This window comes from Eschrichtius robustus, chromosome 18 (assembly GCF_028021215.1).
Source record: "Eschrichtius robustus isolate mEscRob2 chromosome 18, mEscRob2.pri, whole genome shotgun sequence".
Taxonomy (NCBI): domain Eukaryota; kingdom Metazoa; phylum Chordata; class Mammalia; order Artiodactyla; family Eschrichtiidae; genus Eschrichtius; species Eschrichtius robustus.
Window position 1 is genome coordinate 13,570,563 of NC_090841.1, and position 27,055 is coordinate 13,597,617.

Below are 27,055 nucleotides of genomic sequence, written 5' to 3' on the forward strand. Positions count from 1 at the left end.
TCATGTCAAAGAGTTTAATCATTTTTGAACCCCACTTCACTAATCGTAGGGTCTTAAACATAAAACAAGAGTTCTACTGGGAACAGACATCATAGTACCCCTGCCACCTTCTCCTTTCTTAGTATTAGACTCGAACCACAAGCTCCCTTCTCATCTTCTACTTACAAATCAGAAGCGCCTATGTATATCACTTACTGCATATATGTACCTTGGGTGTGGGTGTTAGAGTGAGGGTTGATGAATGATACAACACATGAACTCCAATTTAGCCTATGTTAAACCATAGATTACGTATTTTACTTGTTACTTCTTTCCAGTGTTCCCACTAAACACTATTGGATGTCTGCTACTGTTTTTGAAGACAAGTTGTATATGTCTGTATCTCCATAACCTGATATATATTTTTAAAAATGTATACAAAGAGGCACAATATGTCAGTAGTTTGATTTTCTATATTTACCATTTCTTAGCCAAGTGAATTTTGGTCAAAATTATTCTGTAAAAATAATAATATTCGTTCCATTAATAGGTAAGTAGAGAGCCACAAAACACATTCTTGCTCTCCTGGTTAGGTGCAGGTGTCTGGAGGCATCCCAAGCCTCAGGGTTTGCAATCCAAAAAGGATCAGAGACCTAAAATTGCCCCCCTTTTTTCCCTTTGACAGACTTCCTTTAATTCATGAAATTGGTTTCTTGTGAGTCTGAGAACTTGCTTTAAGGTGGGGTGTGTATGCACCCAGGAGTGAGAATGAGAGACATGAGCAGAGCAATGAAGAGACAGCATGACCTAAATGTCTGGAAAGTAATTTCTAATCCTTGAGTTTCTCATTGGCATGAAAAATAGTTAAAATGACTATTGTAGATTAGCCCTTCCCCAACTATTGGCTACATACAAATAAAGTAGTTTTCAAGTAAAATTAAAAACACAAGAGAAAAAAATCTCATCCTAAAGTATACCCACATTTTCCAATAGATTTTAAAATGACAACTAAAAGTATTCTGCAATTATTTGCATATTTTACATTGGAAATATGATGGAAAATGCAGTTGCTGGAAAACAAAATAAGGTGCAGAAATATGTTCTTTACCATGGATAAGTATTTATTTAGCCTTCTCTCTCCCTCTCTCTCCTTCTCTTTCTCTCTCACACTTTTTTTTGGCCTGGAATTTCAGTAGGGACAGTGAAAAGCTTATGGAAATGGAAGTCAGAATATCTCCAGTAATTGAGAGGGAGGAAAGGGCAAACACAAGTTGATAAATAGATTTTGAGGGATTCTCCAGTAAGGTATCACAAACCAAGTTAAAAGTATATCAACACACAATTGGTTTTATTACAGCTGGTGTTTGAACTGGTAAATATTAATTAAGCCCCTGTTATGAGCAAGCTATTTTACTGAGCACTATGGTAGACAGAAAGATGTTAAAACGCAGTCAATGTCTGTAAGGTCATAATCTAGAACAGTCGTTTATAAACCTTTGAATAAAGATAAGCATATAGGTTGTATTCTATTATACTATAGATGTATAAGAGTTATTTCAAAGTAGCACATTAGTAATTGACAAATAAACAGTAAAAATAGCAAATGCTTAAGAGGAGATATAAGGAAAAAAGATACCACTGCCTTCTGTAGTGAGTTAAGATAATTCTAATAATATCCACCATTACTCAGTACTTACCATGTGCCAGGCAATGTTCTAAGGACTTCACATGTGTTAACTCATTTTATTCATATGATAACCCTATGAGGTGGAAGTAATTACTATCATTCCATTTTGCACCTGAAGAAATTGAGGCCAGAGAGGTTGAGTAATTTGCCTAAGGCAGTGGAGGAGACAGAATTTCAACTCCGCTGTCTACCTCCAGAGACCATGTCCTTACTTACTGCTCAGGACTCTGTATGAAGGGTTTTTTTCGTTGCTGATCCTTCAAATTCATGTGACCTGGATACACACAAGCAGTTTACTTCTAAAACAACTACGAATATGAAATGCATAGGGCAAATCATACATTATCTAAATTAGTTTTAAATGTACATTTTTGAAAAAAATCAGTGGCCAGCCAAGGTCATTTGGTCATTTATGACTATTGCCCATTCCTTTAGTCTCTATATTTAAGAGCTTCTGCGGGGGGTGGGGGGGATATACTTGGGTAATCTCTTGGGGTTGGATGGTGAGATCTTAGGAACAGCTCAACAACACAAGACAACCACTAAATTGTTAAACTTGAGCCAGGAAGGAACATTTGACATTTCTTGAGGTGGATGGGAAGGAAAATGAGAAGGAAGAGGAAGTCAGTGAGAAGCACGGGCAGTTAGTGGGAAGATGAGAGGCTGGGAGAATAGATGAGGTGCCAGCTAGAGAAGGGACCAAGATAGGACCCCTAAATCCCATTCTTGTCAGAGAAATTTTGAAAAAGTATATCTGAAAGATGAATTGTAAAATTGGAGCTATGCCACACCCTTCTAGTCTTCTGAAATCTTTAATAAAACCTCCATTGCTCACACTTACCTGTGTATGATTTTTTAAAAGAAGGTAATATTTGTTTTAATTCTTTTGAAACCAGTAAAGTGTATGAGTTCACAATTTGGCTGACACAGTGAGACACCGAGACAGTGCATGTGGAAGCAGATAGAAGATGAAGGCAGAAGGGGATCGTGGGAACCTTTAACACTCCCACAAGTTGTGGGGCTGTGAGTTACAAGCAGCTTTAACTTAGAGCCATCCTTACTACAACTGCATATGTGGTGTTTTGTCCCAGATTTTTTTTTTCTGTAGTGCCAGTCAAAACCCCTGCTTTAGCGTGGTTCTGAGAGAGCTAACACTAAAGTTGTTCTCATTTTTTAGTGAATTCCTTAAAGGTTGAAATGATCACTTTCCTGTCTCAGTTCTCCTTTATCAAAAAATTTCTCACAATTCTAGTCAGAATCGCCAAGCATCTTTTCAGGCTCCATTAGCATCTCTCTTCCTTTTAAATTCTGTATCTTTTTTTTGCATCTCACCCAACAAAAGGGAGTCCTAAGCAGCCTCATCTCTTTCTCTCAGATATGGTTCAGAGGCAAAAGCTTGTGCTGGGGCTCGAGGGCTTAGATTCAGGTTTTGGCTTCAGTTTCTACGTCTACAAAGTAGTGATCCGAGCTCTGCTCTGGTGAGGATTAAAAAAAAATAGTGGGTAGCACTTTGTAAACTGTAAGTAGCTATAAAAATTTAGATATTATCTTAAAAGAAAAAAAATATTTTAGTCAAAACATTTTCTGGGTTGGACACAATAACCCATCTCTTTTCCCTCATAAACATTTTGGCATTGGAAAATGGATACTGGGGGAAATCTTATCTCCTTGGTGAGTGAATTGACTTGGGCTTCAGTCTTTCACCCTTCTTTGAAGAAGGGTCAGAATCTTTAAATTTTTCCTGAGGTGACTGAAAAAGTAAGTTGCAAAGTGGGGTGATGTGGAGTTCTGAGGAAGCATGAGGAAGCACAGCAGAAGACAACTGACGTTTGTTAAGAGTTAACAGCTTACACTAATTTTTGATTCTTTCTTTATTCTTTGCCCAATAAGATGTGATTTTATTTAAATGGATGTGAAAAGATTTATTTGGAAAAACTATGTTGTTCTAGTTGTAAGAATTTATGTGTCAGGAAATAGCTATCCTTTTGGAAATTGGGTGTTAACAGCCATTGTTAGTCATAGAAATATTAGTGCGTGTAATATAATTAATCTGATTTATATATCTGCACAATTCTTTGAAATTCACAGAATTTTCAAAATAAATCTTTCTTTTCACATTTAGAAATCTTCTGACATCTTCAACTGCTCTGTGAAATCTACTATGCTGTAAGTAAAGCGATTTTTCATCTTTTGGGGAGAGAATGTCTTGTTCTGCATTTGTCACATATGTGCATCATCATGCCTTCCAGTTTTAGACCAAATGGATAAATGTCACATATTTTAAAGTAAATATGCAAACAACTTTCAATTATTTGTTTTCTTTCTTCATGAAAATTTTCTTATTGGAGGCATAATTTCAGAGGTGCTTCCATAGCACCTTTTAAAGTTTTTAGAATAAATTAACAAAGTAGATGTAACGATCATATGAATAAATATTCGATACTTTGGGGTATGAATAGTGTACTTGTCAGGATGTAGGATGTATAGAAGCACTGTTCCTAACTAGTGAATTTGCAATTGAGGAATAAGAACGTTGAAGGGAGATGGCAAAATCTGGTAGGATACATTTGTGGTTTAAATAAAGTTTTCTTTAAAAAGTTTTTTCCCTTTGTAGAGATGTGAAAAGAAGGTTTCTTCTCTCCTAGCATAAAAGGGAAAATATTTAGACACATGGGTCCCAAGAGCCATTTATGCTCAAAATATTTGCTCAAAGCCATGTTCAAAATATCTCTGGCATTATGAGGTCCTGGAAAACTCAGAGCGTATTCTTCTGATTAGACCTGGGATGGTGTCCCGGTGGCCCTGTCGTCCTTTCCTCTACCTGGCTGAGGCACACTCTCTGTACAGTATGTGCAGTGCTGTTTGGCTGCTGCTTCATCGCTAACTGAAGTCAGCGGCACATGTGGGCTGGCCTCAGGAGGCCTGGGCCCGTGGAACACTGTCTGAGTGGACTTTTCCACTCGATGTTTGGTTTGGCCTGGTCCACGCGTTGTCTTGCCAGTCCTGCAAACTCCTCTCAGAAGTCAGTCATCCCGGGATGGGAAATATTCCTCATGCTGTTGTGAGAGAACTCTGATCTTTCACTATAAACCTGGTGGGATGTCTGTTGGCCAGACCGAAGTATCCAGAAGCCAGATTTTTTTCTCTGCGAAGAACGTGTCTGCAGTGGATGGTGTTTTTACTAGTAAAAGTATTTAAGGTTGTGCTGTGGGCCAGGTTTACCCACTTAAAAAATGAGAAACTCATAAATGTAGTACTAAAAGCCCCTCCACTTAGAAATAATGGAGGCAATGACTATTCCAGTTCAGCGGCCAAAGTAAAACATAAGGTATGGTACAAGATGTGAACTTAGAAACAGCATTGTGTGTTTAGGTCTATAGCCTTACAGAGTTAGCAACATGTTCTTCTATAAAATGAGCCTGACACATGGGTACACACAGCTGTGCCAAGGGCGTAGTGATCTTGGCACCAGCGTAAGGGCCTGTCTCACCCCTCAGCCCTCCTTCGCACCTGTGAGGATGGATTGCTTTTTATATTTCATCCCTGTGCCCAGATCTCTCATTCTTTTGATGCAGTTGTGTGTATGGCAAATGAAGTCCACAAGTTAAACTAACAGATATCTGTTTCCTTTTATCTGACATTGTACTGGGCATGTAACCTATTATGGTTCAAAGGAAGTACACAGATCCTATGTGTACAGATCAATAAATTTTCACAGAGTGAACACACTCATATCACTACCACCCATGTCAAGAAATAGAACAATTGTTGGTACCCCAGGAACCCCTCTTGTGACTCTCACAGTCACTACCCACTCTTCCTCTCCATAAGTTATTTCCATTCATCCTCTTGAGGTTTATATAAATGGAATCATGCAGTATGATGATTTTTGGGGGTCTGGTTTTGTTCAAAATTAAGTTTCTGGAATGCACCCATTTTATTGTAAGTAGCAGTATTTTGTCATTTTTCATCATAGATAACCTTCCATTGTATGGATATAGCAAATTTTTTGGTCCACTCAACCCTAAATAGATTTTGGGTTGTTTCCAGTTTTGAGCTATTATAGTGCCACTGTGATCATGTCTGTATAGTTTTTTAATGAACATAGGTGTGCATTTCTGTTAGCTATCAAAGTACAAGTAGAATTGTTGAGCCATATGATATGTGTTTTTCAGTTGTAGAAGACATTACTGAAAGTTTTCCAAAGTGGTGGTGTCACTTTGTGCTAATCGTCAATGCATGAGAATTCCAGTTTCTCTACTATTGTCAATCTTCCTAATTTTAGCTATTCATAGTTGTGAAGTGGTATACTGTTGTATTTCTCTAATGACTAATATGGATGTATGATTTTTCATATGTTTAATGGTCATTTGTATGTACCCCATCCTCTTTTTAATGATTTTTCAAGTTTTCTATGGGCTTAATCTTTTTCTTATTGATTTATAGGTGTTCTTTGGTTATTTGGAATCATTTCCTTTGTTGATTATATTTTCTTCCACTCTGTGCATTCCTACTATCATAATTGTGTCTTTTGATGTAGAAATGACGTGTGTGTGTGTGTGTGTGTGTGTGTGTGTGTTTGCATACTGTATAGGAAATCCTTGTCTATTCCAAGGTTATGAATATATTCTTCTATATTATATTCTAGAAGCTTTACTCTTCTCTCTTTTATATTTATATCTACAGTCCATCTAGAATTGATTTTTGAACATGAAGTGAGATAGGTGTTAAGATAATTTTTTTCCATATGGAAACCAATTGATTCAAAACCATATGTTGAGATGACATCCTTTCCTACACTGCTCTTCAGCATTACCTTGTCATAAATCAAATGTCTATATATGCATTTTTGAATTCTTGATTCTATTCCATTCATCTATTAGTCCATCTTTTTTTGCCATTACTTCATTCTTTTAATTACTGTAGTTTTAGAATTTATGATTTCCTAAATTGTAGTTCTCTAAATTTGTTCTGCCTCATTTTGCATGAGCTGTTTTTGTCCTTTTGAATTTTCATATGTATGTTAGAACCAGCTTGCCAGTTTTCACAAATAAAACTTGCTGAGATATTTTTTTGGATTTCATTACATTTAGATCAATTTGGAAAGAATGGACATCTGTACAAAATTGACTTTCAATCCATGCACATGAATTATTCCTTCACTTATTTGATCTTCTTTACTTTCTCTTAATAACATTTTTTTCATTTTTCTACAAAGTCACACATATTTTGTTAGATTTATTCCTGGGTATTTGTTGTTTTTTGATGATTGTCATAGATTGGGTCTTTCAGAAGCAGATGAGAAAAAGTTTAGTGTACAGACTATTTATAAGGGAACAATCCCTGTGGAAGGGAGGAAAAGGAAGCAAAAGTGGGCAGAGAAAGAAGTCAAACTGCAATGCAAGCCTGGAAAAGCCTTGGTTAACCCCACAAGGTGTGGGGAGCAGATACAGCCCATCACAGATACTTCTGGAGGGGCAGAAATTGTCAGACCTTTATACCCTGGCAGCAATCAGTCATTGGGTGTGGACTACCCCAGAAAGGGCTACTCTTGTGTGAGGTAGCTCTTTGCAGCTGAGGCACCCTTGAAGGAGCCCACAGAACTTCAAGAATCTGGAATAATAAACCCTTCTTTGGAGCAGGATCTGGGCGGTACATCTCTGTGTCCATCGCAGTCTACTCCCTGTGGTGTGTCCATCACAGACTACTTCTTATGTTGCTCAGATCCACTTCTTCAAGTGCATTCTGGCAGCAGCTCCACCAGAATCTGATGACCTGTCTCCCTGGAGAAACTTAGAAGAGGAAGGCTCATAGGAAGACCTATAGCCCCCATCACTGCAGATTGTGTGGGGCTGCAACTGATTCTCATTGTCTCCCTCTTCCATCATCCATCTTAGATTTCCCTCAAACTTAGTACTACCCCAGCTCATCTTAATGAATTATCCTGAGGAGGCTGAGTTCCTAGTCTCCATGCTCTTGTCAGGCTGAAGTCTTTATACTTGTCACAACTAGGCAAGAGAATCCCAGAGATGACCAAAAGTACCCACGTCGCCATAACTGTAAAATAGCAATGCTACCTCTTTCTTATGCTCAGGGCCAATTATTCCTGTTAAGGTGGTGATTCTTCTTGTCTGCTAGTCCCTGGTGGTGCTATAGCTTGGAGTTGAAAGGAACTATTGTTTTGTTCTGTGGTGAAAGTGTGCTCTCTTTAGAGATCAGGACCTCTAACCCTACAGAGCTCTGAGCTTTGGGGATGGGAATTCCAAAGTCCTTCAGTGGGTCATGGAGAGTGATGATAAGCAGACCATCACGTGCCCTGGTTCCCATGCTCATGTATTCTTCCTATTAGGTGCACGTTACCACCAACAGTTCTTTAGTTCAGTATATACACTGCTTCACAGAGGAGGGAATTCTATCCTCATGGTGGATTGCCTCTAAACTGGCACATTGACTGTGACTTTCAGCAACAACAGGAGTTTTTTTGGTGGTGTAATATGTAATCCTAACTTTCTGTTGTCAGGGTCCACTCTTGTACCACCTTTGATGTCAAAACGGGTCATTTGTTCTGATGCAATATTATGTAGGTCCCATGTGGTGGAGCAAATACTCTATAAGCGTTTACATAGTGGTGCTAGCTGAGGCTTGAAGTGCAGGAAAAACAAACCCATACCTAGAATATGTATGTATTTCTCTGAAATCAAGTCATTGGCCTTTTTAGGAAGTAAGAAGCCCATTTAGTAAACTTGGCCCCATACGGTGGAACTTGGCAGAACTCCTTGAGGAATAATGCCCTACTGGGGCTTAACCTTGGCCTCTGCTGCTCTGAGGTTGGGCATTCAGTGGCAGCAGTAGCTAAATCAGCCCCAGTCAGTGGGAGCTCACACAGTTGGGCCTCCATATCTTTCGTCTCAGCCACTCCATTCATGTGCCTGTTGTGGCTTTGTGGTGACATCACTGACACTGGCTGGTGTCACCAGACTAGGTCATTTTTTGTAGTTGGCTATTTCGTGCCTCTCCTGCAGTGGATGCTCTTTGATATGCTTTAACATGTGACACAAAGGTCTTCACACTGTGCTCGCTCCCATATGTGCATCCACATGTCTAGACCCCACACCTCCTTGTCTCTATCTTCCAATCTTTCTGCGTTTAGGCCCCAGCTGGACAGGCTATTCTCCATCCATGAGTTTATATACATTCTAACCTGGGACTATTTCTTCACACAAAGAGGATGGCTAGTTGCTCTGCCCAGATATCCAACGATTGAGAGGATTTTTCCTTGCACTGTCGTTTAAGGATGCTTCTGAATAAGACTAGTGAAACTATTGTTCATGTTTGCCTTGCATTACATACTGAGCTGATTCAGCTATAAGGCTTGCTTGTGTCTTTTCTTTCTCTTTCAGATGGTAATAAGAAATCCTCAATGTGGTCATAGGTCTGAGCTAAAGGAGGTGCACAGGAACAATATTGGTGAGTGACGCTGGGATCTGGGCTCTTTCTGTAACTTCCTTATGCAATCTGGTTCTGCTAGTGCTGGATCCAGGATATACCATTTCCATCTTGTGATGGACTGTTTCTGAGTCTGCCTGTCCTTATGACTTACCAGGTCTGACAGAGCCCAGCTCATGATATGCATTTCCAGATCCATGGTCACTTAGTATTCCATGGTCAGGCATTTAGTCTCTACCAGAGATCAATAAAATTCTAGGATTCCCCCCGCCCCACAATGGTGTATAATTCTACTGAAGATGGTATGGATTTGCTCCAGAAAATCAGAGGACTACATTCTGGGGCTTGCTATAAGCTCCATGTTTCACGTGGCATCTTTTCCCAACATTGGTATTTCTAATACCATAGCATCTACTGAATCATACGGTTCAAGGGGCAGAACTGCTTGCACCCCAGCCTAGACCTGCTGCAGAGCCTTTGGTGCTCTGGGTCCCTCTCAAAGCTTGAAACATTACATGTCACCTGATATAGTCAAAGTAGTGTCACCAGGTGTGGAATATGTTCCTTCGGGAACCAGGAAAGGTTATCAGGCATTGTGCTTTCTTCTTTGTGATGAGAGACACAAGATGCAATAATTTGTCTTTTACTTTGGAGGGGACTTCCTGACATGCCTCTAATCTCTGAATTCAAAAACTTTACTGCTCTGGAAGGCCCAGATCCTTATCCCAAGTGTCCTGGTCTCATTCGCTCCTCCCCCTGCCCATAGTAAGAGCACTGATCTTGGCATAACAGACCTAACATGTTTGGGTATTTAATTTTCTCTGGAATTTGGCTGCTCTAACTCCTAAATCCTGGTCCTGGTCCTGATCTTTCTTTGCCCTTTGCCTGCAGAAGATGAGACATTCTTTTTGAGCTACCAAGGAGGTCTGGTGTTTTTCACACTTACCTTTCAGTTGCCTGTTCATCCCTTGGATGTTTTCATTATTATTATTTTTTAGGGTGTCGATGACATGCAGCAATAGCCATCTAATCCCATTGCCCTTATAGGTATTATTTCATTTGTTACTTCTCAAAACCCTGATGTTTGCATTAGGTAGTGCATTCTTCTCCACTGGCACACTACCCCAGTGATCACCTGTTATAGTTTTAACAGTTGGACCAGCACCTATGTCAATGGAAGCCTTTGCTACTTCCAGTCATGGGGTCCTCAATACCTGTTGAGCAGCAGGTGATTCAGCACTAACACCTCATCTTATTGCCTACTTTCTAGGACTTTCCTGGTACCAATTGTTGCAGGTTGGTATGAGTGGATGCCAAGATGGAGTTTGGCATATAGGTTTTTTTCCTTTTTTTTTGAAGTACAGTTGATTTACAATGATGTATTAATTTCTGCTGTATTGCAAAATGACTCAGTTATACAAATACGTTCTTTTTCATATTCTTTTCCATTGTGGTTTATCACAGGATATTGAATATTGTTCCCTATGCTATACAGTAGGACCTTGTTTATCCATCCTATATATAAGAGCTTGCGTCTGCTATTTGGGATTAGCAGATGCATATAGGTTATTTATTAGTGGTGAACATCTGTGGAAGAGAGGGAGAGGAAGCACGATTGGGTAGAGGGAGAAGTCAAACTTTAACATAGCTCTGACAAAGCCTTGGCCAAACCCAAAGGGACCTGTGAGTAAATACATCTCATCACAGTTGCCCCTGGGTGGTGATCAATTATTGGATATGGATTGCCTCAGGAAAGGCGTGCTCTTGAGCAAGATGGCTCCTTGTCAACAAGGAAAATTCTCAAGAGGCTGGGATAGGAAGCTCTCATCTTCTGACAGTACTGCTGGTGGCTGGTTTAATAAGATTTTCATTAAGAGGGGTCCTAATGGCTTGCATCCCGTTTACCACACTGTTTTTAATAAATAGTACCATTAAAATTTTTTTCATTTTTGAATTGTTGATTGTATATAGAAATACAATTGATTTTTAAATATATTCTTTGTACCTAGCAACCCTGCTAAATTTACTTGTTTATGCTAATAACAAGTTTTTATGTGGATTCTTCTTGTTTTTTTCTATTATTTGTTTCAAGTGCTAAGAAATATTTATAAAAATTGACTGTACACTGAGCCACTTATTGTCAGTACATTTCAAAGGATTGAAATCATACAAAGTGTGTTCTCTGGTCACAGTTAAATTAATCTAGACATCATTAAAAACATTCCTAAGTGTCTGGAAGTTAAGGAATACACTTACTGATAACATATGGATCAATTAAGAAGTCAAGATGAAAGTTAGAAGATATTTTGAAGTGTATGCTAATAAAAATAAGACGCATTAAAACATGTGGGACAAAGCTAAAGAGGCAAATTTATAGCCCCAATTGCATACATTAGAAAGAAGAGTGTTGTGGGCCGGTTTCAGCCTATCAGTAATAAATGTGTGGTTGAACCCGCTCTTGCAGTTCTTGTTATAACTGCAAGATGCCCGCCAGCGATAACCATCAGGAAACTTTGTAAAAATAAAGGTTTATTACTTACAAGACCTGGAAATTACACTGCACATCTGGGTCCACACAGCAAGGTCATGCATAGAGAGAGAGACCACAGGGGCCTGGGGTTCTACTTTCATTGGGATTAAGGATGGGGGCCTAAGGGTTTCACGGACTCACTCTTTATTGGTGAATTTAAAACATAAGAGCCGAAATTTTAAGAGCTGGAAGAGAAAAAACCAAGTAGAAATCAACCAAGATCTCTAAAACAAAGACACCTCCATGTGGGGAGACATCCTGGCTCTATCTAGTGTGTGCCTGGCAATGTGTTTATTTGAGATAGCGGTCTTTGAAGTGAATGCCTTTTTGAAGTGGATGCATCTGCAATCTAAGTTTAAGTCAGGCACTTGCATTACAAAAAACAAACAAACAAAAACAAAAAACACAATTTTCAGGGCTTACACTACAAAAGGCCAACATTAATGATCTAAACATCCATCTCAACAAATTAGAAATAGAAAATTTAATCTAAATAGAATAGAAGGAAATAAATATTAGTAAATACAACAGTATTTCTGCTATTGTTGTAGTGGTTGCTATAGAGATTACGTATATCCTTGACAAAGTAAATCTACTATAAAGTAGTGTTTTTATCACCATGTCAGGACCATGCATCTCTAGCCTTTCTTTTGTGCTTTGAGGACACATATTTTAAACCCCAAGAAATTCATGTCATTGTTTTATAAGTAAATAATCATTTAGATTTATCCATATATTTATTTTTTCTATTGTTATTCATTTGTCTCTCAATTTCCATGCTTTTATCTGGGATATTTTTTCTTCTGCCTGAAGAATTCTTTTTAGTAGACTTTTACCTTTACTTTATTTTCCTTTTTGAAAATTGTTTTCCTCAGGTGGAGAATTTTAGGTCAGCAGATACTTTTCAGCCCTTCAAACATGGCATTCTATTGTCTTATGGTTTTCATTGTTCCTATTGAAAGTCAGCCCTATTCTTTGAAGGTACTGAATCTTTCTTCTCTAGCACCTTAAAAATTTTTTCTTTTCGTCTTTGTCTTTCAGCAGTATTACTATGACTTTTATTTAGCCTGCTTGGGCTTCATAGAGCTTCTTGGATTTGTGGATTAATGTCATTATTGTTTTTGTAATATCCTCAGTCAATATCATGTAAGATACTCATTTTGTCTCACTATCGCCTCTCCTTCTAGGTCTTCAATAACTCATCTGCTAGGTCTTTTATACAACTTTTTTTCCATCATTTTCCCCTTCTGTTCTTTAGTCTGGGTGCTTTCAACTGACCTAACTTCCCATTCTAAAACTCTTGTCTCCTATTTAATCTGTCTATACATTTCTTAATTTTACTAATTGTTTTTTTCAATCTAGAATTTTTAATGAATTTCAGTTTCTGGTCAATTTGTCCATCTTCCCATCTATTTTCTGAAAACATTAATCACAGTTATTTTAACATCCTTGTATAAGAACTCCGAAGTCTGCATCATCTGAAGTCTGTTTCTTTTTCTTTTATAATTTTTTCTCAATTTCTGAGCATTTAACTCTCTCTTGGCATGCCTAAGAATTAAAAAAATTAAATACCAGATATTGGCGTGAAAAATTACAGAGATAGTTTGTGAAGTTCTGCTTGATGTTATCTTTGTCCAGAGAGGATTTAATATTAATTTACTTAGAGCAGGAACAGATCACCTTTACCAGGTCTTGAACTGAGCTGGATCAATGCTGGATTTTTATGTGAGCTCTGCCCCTTAATCCTAAAGTCTGGTCATTTCAAAGTCTTTTCTGGAGGTCTGGGGTGTTTATCCGTGCCATCTTCTTTGAGGGCCTCTGAACTCCAATTTTTGTCTCCCCAGTCTCATTAGATTGTTCAAAACTCAACTCAGATTCTCAGCGTTTTGGCCACTGTTTTCTGCTTTTTTTCTCAACCTCTTAATCCTGCCCTTTTTATAGCCTAACAAATATCTTGAAGGGAAAAGCATCACAGTGTACTTCCACTTCTCCCCAATATCTTGAATACTTAAATTATTCTATCTTTAAACACATCCATTTCTTATTCTCTGCAACTTTTAAAATTGTTTCAGACTAACCCTGTGAAAATACTGCTCTTCAACAAGCCACTCCACCAACGTCAGGAGCAGGAAATTCCAGAGGTTTTTTCAGTGAGAGGAATGTACTAGGTTTATTGTTGTATTCCCAATACCTTCCTCAATACCTGATACATGAAGGTGCTTACAGATTTTTCCAGTGAATGAAAATGTGCAGGAGAAGCATAAATCAGGCCCATATTCAGGGGATATTTTTCATCTAATGAGATAGCTAAGACTTAGTCAAAAATTCTTTAATGCTTAGATTAATTCCAACATATTTAATATATAGACTCTTTCTTTATAACTTGAATTCTCTTTTATCTTTTTCCCCCTCTGTAAAACATTTGGAACCTATTCTACAATTTATCCCTTAGTGTTATATTGTCTTAATAGTATGTTTGATGTTATAAGCTGGGCGATGTATTTGTCATCTTAGCATAAGGTAAGCTCTAGAAGACAGGCCCTGTTGTATTTCTGCTACATTCTTCAAGGTATCCCAAGCAATGCTAAACACCTTGGTGACATTGATAATTCCTTCTTTAAAGTAATTAAAATTAAAATACTATATTCTAAGCTTGAAGGATTCAAATAACGTGTATTGCAATGCATATTTTTTAAATTAAAAAAAATTTTTGGATGTGTATATTTTTGATGTGCAGTAGATTTTGATGTGTAGTGGTTTTCAGTAGGCTGCATTCAGAGCGCTATGTGTATGAGCAAGTGTCCCAATACTCCATCAGTGTCATTCATATTTGCCACCATGGCCTCATGAGAGGAGGACAGAATCATTGTGATTAAAAAGTAAGGAGATCTGTTTATTGCGTGCTTGATATGACAGATACCATGATTATTATTTTAATAGATTGCCTCATTTAATCTCCATAATAACCCAATTCAAAGACACTATTGTTATCCCAATTTTTAGAGGAAACTGAGGCAGAAAAAGGTTAAGTTACTTTCCCAAGGTTATAGAGCTAGCAAGTAGAAGAACTCGGAGAGTGATTGTGATAGCATGTGGCCTTAACAAAATATGTTACGTGGTTTTCCTCTCCACTTTGAATTCTCCAGTTCCTGGTCCTGATAATGAAGGAGAAGGAGGGAGAGATGTATGATTCAGTTTACTGTCTCATTGCCCTCATCACAGCAACACTGAGAGGAAGGGAATGAATTCTTATTTGAAAGTTTTCTTTCACCCTAGGTATATATAATTATCTGTAGGAAAAGATGTTTTAAAATAAGCATGAGAATTTGGTTCAACAATGTGTTTCTTTCATATTCTGTGTTCTCTTGTTTCTTAATTTTTCACAGGAAAATTTTACCATACTCAAGAAATATATACACAATGTTGAAAGTACCAAAGAAGAACCCTAAAAGTATTAAATGGCATAAAGTCTGTAAGGACAGACTAAAACATTAGGCTTCTTTAGTTGGGAAGAATAAATGCTAAGTGGATGTCCTCAAAGTCTAGAAAATCACGGAGGTTATTTTTTGGATAAAAAAAGAACAGAATATATGAAAGAATAATGTTTGTAATATCTGAACTGTTTATAGGGAGGAAAATCATGGGTTTCATAGGGAAGAATTAAGAACCAGTTAGCCAGATGGAGGTGACAGAGAAGTTCATTTTCACAGAAATTCAAAATTGGAAAAATGAAGATTGTGATGTGCTTTGTTTTTATTGGATTAATTATGAGAAGAGAGGAGAGAGAGTGAGGGACATCTCTGTTTCAGAATTACAGAGATTAATAATATCCTGAGGATAACTGGCAACTTAACAGATAAAGTTACTGGACACATAATTTGGGTGTTGCAACTGGAAAAAGGTTTTTTTGTGTGCTCCAAACAGGGTAATGCATATCTTCATGATATTGCTGGTTATAAAGTCTAGGCATTTGAGGAGCATGGGTTGTAAGAGAAGAGTCAGCGTTGGTCTGCTTAAGGTGGTATAACACTGGCCTTTCATTAAATCAAGTGATCGTCAATAGCAGATTAGGGCAGTGCAGAGGAACAGAAAACCATACTGAGGAGTTGTTAAGTCTTTTAAGTTTCCTTTATTCTGTATCTGAACATTAGTGTAAATTTTGCAAATGATTATATGTCAAAAGGAAGCTTTGGAATTTCACTTTAATGAAATTTAACGACAAACACACATTTTTTTTCAACATAGCTTTTGTAATTTTTTCCCAGAGCGCTGCATGAGACAAGTTCAAGCGTTACAGAATAATGGAGAGGGAGGAAGGGAGCAAGCAATTAAAAAAAACTCAGTCATCATAATTACTTAGAACAAAGGCAGTTTTAAGTTATTTCATTTTACTAGTCGTTTAGTTCCATTGGTAGAATTGACATTCTTGTTTTTTAGTCATCGCTTTAAATCTTTTAAGTGTAACGGGATTTGCCAGGTGATATGTATTTTTCATGGTCAATTTTGGAATTAATATAAAGTGAATTAAATTTGTTAACTTTCTGCTGTCTTTAGAATACACTCTAGTATTGACTTTAGCTATTCTACTTTATTTGGAATACTTTTTTAATAAAACAATTTTTCCTATATGCTTAATAATTCTTATGATTTGGTGATCTGCTTATTTTCATTTATAAACTATATATTTAAGATATTTAACAGCACAGACTGAAACATTTGAAATTTCTGTTCTTCATGTTCACACTAGATTTTAATGTAAGGGCTCAGAAATGTGAGTAATCATTTGTCAGGGACACATAACTCTTGGAATGCCTACCAGTAGGAAGAGAAAAAAATTCCTTACAGTCTAAAATTCTCTGAAGATTATACTGTGCTCTTCACCGTTACAAACTTACTCCACTCCCTCTTGCTCTCCCTCTGTTAGCATCATGATTTTATTTCTGGGTTTAATAAGGAATATGTAGGAAGATATTATTTAGAGATCAAGAGAGGTGTTAATGAGATAAAAATTACACTGTTTTGCCCTTTTACCTTTTTCCTCTTTTCTCTCCTTGGCATAGAGCACACATACTAGCTTGTTTCTCTCTTTAGCAAGAGACCCATTCCAGGCTTCTCTTCCGGCCTTTCATCCTGTAGTTTGGTTCTCTCATGTCACAGCACTTCTCTTAAACCCTCTACCTAGTATTTTGGTTTTCTTCCAGAGTTCATAATCTCTACCTTGTTCTCATCCCTTCAGTTCATCATAAAGGGCATTTCTGAGTTATCAATGGGAGCTTAGCCTATGTATGGGGTGTGTAGTACCATAATTATTCATCATAAAATTTGGGATGTCAAGGATGTGCATTTGTATTAATTGCTGCAGGCTAAAGAAAGTGGCCAGGAAGTGCAGGCATTTAGTATTGCTTTTCTGTACTTGGATATACAGCTTCTTTTCTTCTCTTTCTTCTGCCTTCTTTGGTTAACAAGTATCAACCTTCAATGACTTCATCCTTTACTCATATAATCACTTGATTAATTTAGCCCAATGGATAGTGTTGGCATATTAGTGATGACTGGAGCGGTATGACATAAAATCCCAGATTCTTTAAGTTTGAGGTAACTTAGAAGTACCGTAGTTAAGTCTGTCAAACTAAGGTAGGGTTTTATAACTTGCCAGATGGCCATCTCATTCTCTTTGAAAACTTTCACATTATTCAATTTTCTGAGAGCGCTTGTATTTTGAACTATATTCCATAAATTGAAGTGAGATATGTCTCCATATTATTTTATCCATTACACAACTTCTGTTATGACATTCTCCAGAATAATTTTAACTGTCATGGGGAATCATTTTAAGTTTTGAATTTAGCTCATGTGAATTTAGGTTAATCTCATTCTCCTAAATTTTTTTTTTCATTTAGTACAGTTATGGTAAGATTCAACAGTGAGTATCAAAATAAGAGTAACATAATAAGTTAGGAAGTGATTTCCCTCCCATGTAAAAGTTGGTTAAGTCATGTTATGGGTTGCTTTGCTTCACAAAGATTTAGGACTCAAGTTTTCTAGCTTATTGTTTTTCTGTGATAGCCTCCATTCCCAAGTTTGCCTCATGGTCCCAAATGGCTTTTCCCCCTTTAGCCATCATGTTCATGTTCTAGCTAGCAGGTAAGAGAGAAGGATGGAGAAGAAATGAGAGAAGACCATGCACCAGCTGCGTTTTAAGGAAAGTTTTTAGAAAGTACCTCAAGAAACTGCATTATATATTATTGACCTGAAGAATCAGGTCATGTACAGGAATATTTATTTCAGGTAGTCAAATGCCCAGTTAAAATGTGCTCTATTACTGTGGGAAAAGACCAGAATAATTTTTGGAAAACAATTAGCATTCTCAAACATGTAGGGTTTCTAGACTCATAAGTATTCTGGTTGCCCTTTTTATAGGTGAATTTAAGTTTTAATTGCCTATAGTCCAACTAATGAACACAGTAATCTAGGCTGAATACAGTGGAAATTTACATGCCTTGATTTTCAACACAGCCTAAGATAGTAGCTCTTTTGGAATCAATATCTTCACCATGAGTTACAGTTAAGGGTAAGTAAAAAGTTGTTCTCTGTCACTCTGGCTTCCCAATTTTGTGATATGCAGGACGTCCAGGATGCTTTCAGGTCACTTAACAAATTTTCATATATTCTCTGAAAGCACTGGAGTTGATTCTCCTAAGATTCCATGAGAAACTAATGAAGGAATATGCTTTTTATTTTCTTCCTAATTGGTTTCTTTAAGGTGGATATTTGACCACTGTCATAATTATAATTACCTGCTATGTTATAGTTACTGTGTTAAGCACTTTATACACATTATAACTTTTACTACTTTCAACAATCCTGTAAGGAAGGTATTTCTGTGTCCTTGTTAGAGATGTGCATACTTATGTCCAGAGATTTAAGAAACCTACCCCAAATCTCAAAAGAGGTAGCTGAGTTTGGATTCAAATTCAACTCAAAATCTGTGTTTTTAATCACTATGCTATATTGATTTTAATCTTCTGTCCTCTTCTCCTAAAATAAACATTGGTTAAAAAAAGAGACATAGAGTTTTCCATTAAAGATAAATATATATTTTTACTTGAAACATTACCCTACTGCCTACATACACACACCACACACACATACATGTACAAACACATTGTCTCATGGCAGTATAAAATATTATTTTTATGGGCATTTGAATTATTGTTAAAGCTGGCTTTTGGATATGTTTATAAGGCAAGATTTATAAGTTTCAGAGATGAAAACTTTTAGAACTTCAGTTATTACCCATGGATTTTTGGGCTTTGTGAAAATATACAGTACAGAAAATTTCTGCAAGTCCAGCAGAAATCAGCTTTATGGGGATAGACTGGGTGGAAAAATTAGTGGAGAATATAAAGCCACTGCAGACTCCTTGGATTACTAGTGGATTCGAAAATGAACAGGTATTGGCATGAGCAGTAGTTTGACTGCTTATTATACTTTACTCTCTTCTCTGGTCACATTACATGATGTAACCGGGTGAATCAGAAATTGGATCTGTATGGGGAGATGTGGGTGACCACAATTCCCTGCTAGTCACTGCTTCTACGGATGAGATATTCCAACGTTCCCTGGAATCATTCTGGAAATCAACCAGAACTTCAGATTTGTTAGGGAAGTTTGCTAAAATGCTTACGAATAGAGCATATAGTGCTGATCTGAGGCCTGTTCCAGACTTCTGCTCCTGACCTCCAAGTAACCTTGTGGGTTGAAGCCCTTTGTCTTACAGAGCTGCTCACTGTCCTCGCTTCAGAAAGGTACTGTGATCTCCAAGATGTTAGGGTTTTCTCTCAGGGGCGTCACTACCTTAAAATCTACCGTCTGTAAGCCTCTAAGGCCTGGTCTTTATCCACATTTTCTGTTTTATGTAGGCCTGCATTTATGAAACAGAACTGATCCAGTTGGTGGGATTTACTCATGAATGAGAGATAGGGCTGATATGTCCACTCTCTCTGTTCTTTCAATGCATGGTAGTTTAAAACATTTTGGTTTTATTAGATATAGCAGTTTTTGACTTAGCCACAAAGTAATTTTCTCTTAGTGTAGATTTTGGGCCACTAGCATCAGAATCACCGAAGGTGCAGATTAAAAAGGTAGGATCTTAGGGACCACTCAAAACTTCTGGAATCAGAATGTCTGGAAGTAAGGCTCAAGAATCTGCATTTTAAATAATTTCCCAGGTGATTCAATACTCACTAAAGTTTGTTAACTGCTATCAAGTGTTTGACAGAAGGTGTTTGACATAAGATGCTTCTAATTGAATTTTTTCCCTCTTATTTTTATGAATTCTTTCCCTTTCTCCTTATCTCTGTCTTCTCTCTTTCCAAACGTAACAGAAATTTTTGGAAAAATCTGTGACCCATAGGGAATTTCAAGTTCTATTCTACAGGTATCTTTTGACATTCAGTACCTACTGGATCTGGAACTGATCATGTACGTTGGGGATCCTTAAATGATTTGAGACTCAGGGCACTGCCAGTTTTCTCCTGGCCTGAAGGAGCTTCCCTTTCAGTCTTCTTTGACATCACCATTTCCTTCCTCTCAGATATTAAAAAATAAATGTCATGTCTTTGGGTTACATGGTGGCTTTAATACTTGCCCAGTTACAGGGTACATGGCAGGCATAACGTTCTAAAAATATGTAATACCACAAAATATAACAAGCTTAAGATAATTAAATAGACAATACTTTATATTAAATACTATCTGCTTTGGTGAAGAACCCAATTCTTAGATTACAACATTTTGACAGTAGAATGCTTTATTTAGATTCTTGTGGTTTGAGGTTCAAAGGTGAGGAAGAGGGGAAAATGCAGTCGTTGTCAATAAATTTCTGTTAAGGTGCATCAGTGTTACTTAGGAAAGAAGAAAGGTTCAGGAGGGTATTCATACCTTTTCACACTGCTCAATAACGGCATGGACACACTGATTTCTATGCCTAGGTCTAACAAAAATAGTTGTGGTGCATTGACTGAATTTGACATAATATGGTAGTTGTTTCCATGAGATGGTAGCCATAAATATTGGCCTTCACAATCAGTATATCACATTTCCCAGACTGTGATCATTGGCTCCTAGTGAGTATATGATCAAAGTTGGTACAATCAGAGTGAATCTAGAGCTTTCTGGGACCTATTGGAAAAGTGGCTCCCTTTTTCTGCTTTTTCTATGAAGATGTGAGATGATGATTGCTATGGCTATCTTGTCTCCACAAGGTGAGTTGGATAATGCAGCCACCCTAGAGAAGGCAAGGCAAAAGATGGAGAGAAAGAAACCAGTTTGCGGTGACATTATTTAAACCCCTGAATCAAAAATTACTTGAAGGTAAGTGTATGCCTGACATTTCCAGTTATATGAGCCAATACATTCCCTTTTATTGTTTAAGCCAGGTTGTTTTTGAGTGTGTATGTTTTCTTCACTGGCTGCTGAAAGAGTCCTAACTTATTTATCATCTAACAATGCTCATCACACTTCATTGTTATTGCTTACATAAGATCTGACTTTCTTGCTAGACTATAACCTCCATTACCTTCCATTACATTCTATGATCTATTTTGAGCTAATTTTTGTGAAGGATATAAGGCCTGTGTCTAGATTCATTTTTTGCATGTGGATGTCCAGTTGTTCCTGTGCCATTTGTTGAAGAACCTATCTTTGCTTCACTGTATTGCCTTTGCTCCTTTGTCAAACATCAGTTGACTGTATTAATGCAGGTCTATTTCTGGGCTCTCTACTCTGTTCCATTGATTTATTTGTCTATTCTTTCACCAATACCATACTGTCTTGATTATAGTAGCTTTATAATATGTCTTGAAGTCAGAAAGTTATTACTCAACTTTATTCTCCTTCTTCAATATTGTACTGGATATTTTGGGTCTTTTGCCTCTCCATATAAATGTTAGATCAATTTGTTGATATCCACAAAATAACTTGCTGGGGATTTGATTGGGATTGCATTGAATCTATAGATCAAGTTTGGAAGAATTGACATCTTGACAATATTGAGTCTTCTTATTCATGAATGTGGAATATTTCTCCATTTATTTAGTTCTTCTTTGAATTACATTCATCAGACTTTTGTAGTTTTCTACATATATATCATGTACATATTTTGTTAGATTTATGCATAAGTATTTCACTTCTGGGGGTGCTAATGTAAATGGGATTTTTAAATTTCAAATTCTACTTGTTTATTCCTAATATGTAGGAAAGTGATAGACTTCAGTATATTAATCTTGTATCCTGCAGTCTTGCTATAATCGCTTATTACTTCCGGGAGTTTCAGTTGATCCTTTTGGGTTTTCTAGACAGATGATCATGTTACCTGCTAACAAATACAGTTTTATATTTTCCTTCCCAAGGTGTACACGTTTTACTTCTTTTTCTGGTCTTATTGCATTAGCTATAACTTCCAGTACAATGTTAAAAAGGATTGGTGAAAATTTCCTTCTATTCCTAGTTTACTGAGAGTTTTTTTTTTTTTTAACACAAATGAATGTTAGATTTTGTCAAATGCTTTTTTTTTTTTTTTTTTGCATCTAATGGTATGTTCATGTGATTTTTCTTTGTTAGCCTATTGACGTGATGAATTAAATTAATTTATTTTCAAATGTTGAACCAACCTTGCATACCTGAAACAACTCCCAGTTAATGTGGTGTATAGTTCTTTTTATCCATTGTTGGATTTGATTTGCTAATGTTTTGTTGAGGTTTTTTGCAGCTATATTCATGAGAGTTATTGATCTATAGTTTTATTTTCTTGTAATGTCTTTGGCTGGTTTTGGTACTAGCGTAATGCTGGAATTGTAGAATGAGTTCAAAAGTATTCCTTTTGCTTCCATTCTCTGAAAGAGACTGTAGATAATTGATATAATTTCTCTTTTAAATATTTGGAAGAATTCACCAGTGAACCCATCTCATTCTGGTGCTTTCTGTTTTGGAAAGTTATTAATTACTGATTCAACTTATTTCACAGATATTGACCTATTCATATTGTTTATTTCTTTTTTGTGTGAATTTGGGCAGCTTGTGTCTTTTAAGGAACTTGTCCATTTCATCTAGGTTATCAAATTTGTGGGCATAGTGTTCTTCACTGTACTCCTTTATTATCCTTTTAATGTGCATGGAATCTGTAGTGATGTCCCCTCTTTGATTTCTGATATTAGTAGTTTTCCTCCTCTCTCTTTTTTTTTTTTTAATAAATTTATTTATTTATTTATTAAACTAATTAATTTATTTATTTTTGTCTGTGTTGGGTCTTCGTTTCTGTGTGAGGGCTTTCTCTAGTCGTGGCGAGCGGGGGCCACTCTTCATCGCGGTGCGCAGGCCTCTCTTGTTGTGGAGCACAGGCTCCAGACGCGCAGGCTCAGTAGTTGTGGCTCACGGGCCCAGTTGCTCTGCGGCATGTGGGATCTTCCCAGACCAGGGCTCAAACCCGTGCCCCCTGCGTTGGCAGGCAGATTCTCAACCACTGCGCCACCAGGGAAGCCCCCTCCTCTCTTTTTTTTTTTTTTTTTGTCTAAGTTAGCCTGGTTAGCGGCTTATCAATTTTGTTGATAAAAAAACAAACAGGGGCTTCCCTGGTGGCGCAGTGGTTGAGAATCTGCCTGCCAATGCAGGGGACACGGGTTCGAGCCCTGGTCTGGGAAGATCCCACATGCCGCGGAGCAACTAGGCCCGTGAGCCACAATTACTGAGCCTGCGCGTCTGGAGCCTGTGCTCCGCAACAAGAGAGGCCGCGATAATGAAAGGCCCGCGCACCGCGATGAAGAGCGGCCCCCACTTGCCGCAACTAGAGGAAGCCCTCGCACAGAAACGAAGACCCAACACAGCCATAAATAAATAAATAAAATAAAATTTAAACAAACAAACAAACAAACAAAAAAACACCAGCATTTGGTATTGTAGATTTTCTCTATTGATTTCCGTTTTTCAATTTGATTCTGCTCTAATTCTTATTGTTTCCTTTCCCTGCTTATTTTAATTTAATCAGCTCTTCTTTTTCCAGTTTCTTTAAGTAAAAACTTAGAATATTGATTTTATATCTTTCTTCATTTCTAATATAGGAATTCAATGCTGTAACTTCCCACTGAGCACTTTCTTTTGCTGCAAACCACAAATTTTGAAAAGTCGTACTTTCATTTTCTTTTAGTTAAAAATATTTTAAATTTCTCTTATGATTTCTTCCTTGACCCATATGTTATTTAAAAGTGCACTGTTTATTCTGCATGTATTTTGGGTTTTTCTGCTCATCTTTCTGTTATTGATTTCTAATTTAATACCATTATTATCTATGAGTACATAGCGTATGATTTCTATTTTGTTAATTTGTTAAGGTGTGGCTTATGGCCCAGAATGTAGTCTATCTTGGTGAATGTTCCATGTGAACTTGAGAAGAATGTGCTTTCTGCTGTTGTTCAATGAAGTAATCTATAGATGTTAATTATATCCATTTGATTGATGGTTTGTTGTGTTCAACTGTGTCCTTACGCATTTTCTGCCTTCTGGATCTGTCCATTTCTGATAGAGATGTGTTGAAATCTCCATTTATTATAGTGGATTCATCTACTTCTCCTGGTAGTTCTATTAGTTTTTGCCTCATGTAGTTTCCTGCTCTGTTTTTGGACTCAACCATATTAAAGATTGTTATGTCTTCTTGGAGAATTGACCCTTTTATCATTATGTAATGTCCTTCTTTATCCCTGATATAACTTACCTTGCTTTGTAGTCTGCTCTGGCACTTACTTTTTAGAGCCTGTCTAAAAATGGAAAACTATTGCCTCTAGGAGTTACTGTGAGATTTACTGGGCTAATGAAAATAGAGCACTTAAAACAGTGACTAATGTGTTATAAACATGCAATAAATGCTCACCATTATTATCAATAAAGTGCTTATTACGATGTGGGTACTCAAGAATTGCTATTACCTTATATTTTAACTCACAGAAACATTTTCATAGAATCCTTATTCATTAATTTCTTAGGTGAGTTATGATAGTGACTTAGTCAAAGATCATAGTGAAGGAGGGGTCAGATTCTACACAGACTTTGAAGTTATAACTGATTTATTATGAGGTATGGGAGGAGCCAAGGATGCCTCCAAACTTTTATAATTTGAGTACTAGAGTGAATGATATTGCGTTTTCTGAGATGAAGAACACAAAGCAGATGGGATTTTTTTCAGAGGAAACCAGAAGTTCTCTTTTGATCATTTAAATTTCAGAAATGCATTAACTAGTAAACTGGGTACAATAAGGGTGAGCATGTAATTGATCATTTCAACCATGACACTTTGAGAGTGACAGGGACTACTAACCGCTGGGAATCTAAGACAATGGGCATAAACTTGAACTGTCCCAGGGGTTAGTGGTCACCTTGGATATAAAAATCTAGAATTTAATGGGAAGAGTAAGCCTAGAAATATGTGTGGAAGTCAACAGGGTACAGCGAGTGTTTAGCAGTAGGACCAATGAGATCATGTAGGTAGTGAGTATATATAAAGATGGCAAGAGGTGAGAAGATCAAGAACTGAACTCTGGCTGGTTGAGAATAAATTTATAACAAAGAAATAAGTACTATTGTGAAAGAGATCTGAGACACAGAATACCATGTTACATAAGATTAGCAAATGGTGAAATTAAATCTAGAGTAAAGACCTGTCCTTTTACTTAGGTTACTTACATTACTATAGGTGAGAAACAAGAACAACACTTTTGGTAAAAACGTACATATTTGGTAAAAAAATCAAATACCACTATATGATACAAATCAACACAAATCAGAATCCTCCTTCTGTACTACTTTGTATGACATAGGCTTGCTCTGAAAGGGCAATTATTTTGAACTTTTTCTCTGCCCTTTATATTTCTAAATACTAGGTGTAATGTGAATATAATAGCACCTACCTCATAGGAATGTTGAGGAGATTAAATACAGCAATACATGTAAACTGTAAGGACTAAATGTGTTAGCTGTTATTGTTACTTTTTTTTTTTAAATTTACGTTTATGGAAGAAAAGGCTAAGTAAAGTGGTTACTCTGCTTAATTTCTGTTGATACTAGAGAAAAATACTCTTGACACATATTTGCCATAAAGACAAAAACTTTCAACATCATAAGGATTTGATCACTTGGCAAATGGACTGGATAACACCTACTTCTCAGTGGGATCTTAATAATGGTTAAATTATAATAGCAGTTGAAGAAAATCTTATGAGGCTGCCTTCAAGCATTAAAAAGTTAACCCTTATGTATTAGGTTTAACAAAATGTGCAGCTGGAAAACTCCACTGTTCTTACCAAAGGAAATCAATGGAATATGTCATATATTAAACCACTCCCAAAGGCTGCATATTTGAGAGCTCTAAAGATCAGTTTTGGCATGTACCATAGTTGATTTAGCATGGAAGAATGTTTTCTGGTTCTGGCATTACTTGCTCATGATTCTTCTGCATCTCTCTGTATAGGTCTATTGAACTGCAAAGAGCAAGTTAAAAAAAAGTAATGTACCATAAACAAGACGAAAAGACAACCCTCAGAATGGGAGAAAATATTTGCAAATGAAACAACTGACCAAGGATTAATCTCCAAAATTTACAAGCAGCTCATGCAGCTCAATATCAAAAAAACAAACAACCCAATCCAAAAATGGGCAGAAGACCTAAATAGACATTTCTCCAAAGAAGATATACAGATCGCCAACAAACACATGAAAGGATGCTCAACATCACTAATCATTAGACAAATGCAAATCAAAACTACAGTGAAGTATCACCTCACACCAGTCAGAATGGCCATCATCAAAAAAATCTAGAAACAATAAATGCTGGAGAGGGTGTGGAGAAAAGGGAACCCTCTTGCACTGTTGGTGGGAATGTAAATTGATACAGCCACTATGGAGAACAGTATGGAGGTTCCTTAAAAAACTAAAAATAGAACTACCATACAACCCAGCAATCCCACTACTGGGCATATACCCTGAGAAAACCATAATTCAAAAAGAGTCATGTACCACAATGTTCATTGCAGCTCTATTTACAATAGCCAGGACATGGAAGCAACCTAAGTGTCCATCAACAGATGAATGGATAAAGAAGATGTGGCACATACATACAATGGAATATTACTCAGCCATAGAAAGAAACAAAATTGAGTTATTTGTAGTGAGGTGGATGGACCTAGAGTCTGTCATACAGCGTGAAGTAAGTCAGAAAGAGAAAAACAAATATTGTATGCTAACACATATATATGGAATATAAAAAAAACAACAACAAAATGGTTCTGAAGAACCTAGGGGCAGGACAGGAATAAAGACGCAGACATAGAGAATGGACTTGAGGACACGGGGAGGGGGAAGGGTAGGCT

The 27,055-nt window shown here is 37.0% G+C and overlaps 1 long non-coding RNA gene across 1 annotated transcript in view; it reads left to right on the plus strand.

Annotated features, from left to right (window-relative positions):
- LOC137751933 (uncharacterized) overlaps positions 1-26,576 on the plus strand; it is a 208,265-nt gene extending 181,689 nt beyond the window's left edge. The window contains exons 3-6 of the long non-coding RNA XR_011070994.1: positions 3,789-3,832; positions 9,067-9,133; positions 20,909-21,017; positions 26,158-26,576. This is a non-coding gene — a long non-coding RNA (uncharacterized lncRNA). The remainder of the gene's footprint in view (positions 1-3,788; positions 3,833-9,066; positions 9,134-20,908; positions 21,018-26,157) is intronic.
- Positions 26,577-27,055: the final 479 nt, after the last annotated feature.